Below are 2,417 nucleotides of genomic sequence, written 5' to 3'. Positions count from 1 at the left end.
CCAAAGAAATTTGTTGTTTGAAATTTGTATGTTAATAACATTTTCTTCTTTTTTGAAGGGGGGGGGGGGAGGAGGGGCAGATTTAGAAAGAAATTCATGTTGCTTATTAATGTAGTGTCTGTGTGCATAAATCTCATATACGTATAAATTGCAGGGCTTGTGATAAACACACTACACAACTTACATACTAGTAAATCCACCCACCCACCCACCCACTCACATACACACATACACCCACCCACTCACATACACACATACACTGAGACCCAAGCACTCTCATTCACCTCACCTAATCAGCATTTATGATTGTTACTGACATCACTTTGTTATAAAAAAATATATATGATTCCTATGATTTCATCTAATTTTGAGGATTTGTTCATTATTCTGTACATCTGATTTCATAGGGACACTCTCCAGGGTACTACAGCAATAGTAGTTACACAAAAACACACAACCTCATAGTAAAGGACACTGAAAATAGATTGAGGTAGGGACAGAGAAGGTGGAGAGTAAGGAGGAGAGGTAGATGGGAAGGGATAAAGATGGACAGAAGGATAGAAATACAGATGGATAGATAGGTAGATAAATGGATGTGTAGATACTTAGTAGATGGATAGATAGGTAGATAAATGGATGTGTAGATACTTAGTAGATGGATAGATAGGTAGATAAATGGATGTATAGATACTTAGTAGATGGATAGATAGGTAGATAAATGGATGTGTAGATACTTAGTAGATGGATAGATAGGTGGATAAATGGATGTGTAGATACTTAGTAGATGGATAGATAGGTAGATAAATGGATGTGTAGATACTTAGTAGATGAATCGATAGGTAGATAAATTGATGTGTAGATACTTAGTAGATGGATAGATAGGTAGATAAATGGATGTGTAGATACTTAGTAGATGGATAGATAGGTAGATAAATGGATGTGTAGATACTTAGTAGATGGATAGATAGGTAGATAAATGGATGTGTAGATACTTAGTAGATGGATAGATAGGTAGATAAATGGATGTGTAGATACTTAGTAGATGGATAGATAGGTAGATAAATGGATGTGTAGATACTTAGTAGATGGATAGATAGGTAGATAAATGGATGTGTAGATACTTAGTAGATGGATAGATAGGTAGATAAATGGATGTGTAGATACTTAGTAGATGGATAGATAGGTAGATAAATGGGTGTGTAGATACTTAGTAGATGGATAGATAGGTGGATAAATGGATGTGTAGATACTTAGTAGATGGATAGATAGGTGGATAAATGGATGTGTAGATACTTAGTAGATGGATAGATAGGTAGATAAATGGATGTGTAGATACTTAGTAGATGAATAGATAGGTAGATAAATGGATGTTTAGATACTTAGTAGATGAATAGATAGGTAGATAAATTGATGTGTAGATACTTAGTAGATGGATAGATAGGTAGATAAATGGATGTGTAGATACTTAGTAGATGGATAGATAGGTAGATAAATGGATGTGTAGATACTTAGTAGATGGATAGATAGGTAGATAAATGGATGTGTAGATACTTAGTAGATGGATAGATAGGTAGATAAATGGATGTGTAGATACTTAGTAGATGGATAGATAGGTAGATAAATGGATGTGTAGATACTTAGTAGATGGATAGATAGGTAGATAAATGGATGTGTAGATACTTAGTAGATGAATAGATAGGTAGATAAATGGATGTTTAGATACTTAGTAGATGGATAGATAGGTAGATAAATTGATGTGTAGATACTTAGTAGATGGATAGATAGGTAGATAAATGGATGTGTAGATACTTAGTAGATGGATAGATAGGTAGATAAATGGATGTGTAGATACTTAGTAGATGGATAGATAGGTAGATAAATGGATGTGTAGATACTTAGTAGATGGATAGATAGGTAGATAAATGGATGTGTAGATACTTAGTAGATGGATAGATAGGTAGATAAATGGATGTGTAGATACTTAGTAGATGGATAGATAGGTGGATAAATGGATGTGTAGATACTTAGTAGATGGATAGATAGGTAGATAAATGGATGTGTAGATACTTAGTAGATGAATAGATAGGTAGATAAATTGATGTGTAGATACTTAGTAGATGGATAGATAGGTAGATAAATGGATGTGTAGATACTTAGTAGATGGATAGATACGTAGATAAATGGATGTGTAGATACTTAGTAGATGGATAGATAGGTAGATAAATGGATGTGTAGATACTTAGTAGATGGATAGATAGGTAGATAAATGGATGTGTAGATACTTAGTAGATGGATAGATAGGTAGATAAATGGATGTGTAGATACTTAGTAGATGGATAGATAGGTAGATAAATGGATGTGTAGATACTTAGTAGATGGATAGATAGGTAGATAAATGGATGTGTAGATACTTAGTA

Source organism: Diadema setosum, chromosome 16, assembly GCF_964275005.1.
Source record: "Diadema setosum chromosome 16, eeDiaSeto1, whole genome shotgun sequence".
In the NCBI taxonomy this organism is placed as follows: Eukaryota; Metazoa; Echinodermata; class Echinoidea; order Diadematoida; family Diadematidae; genus Diadema; species Diadema setosum.
This window is presented reverse-complemented; position numbering follows the sequence as displayed.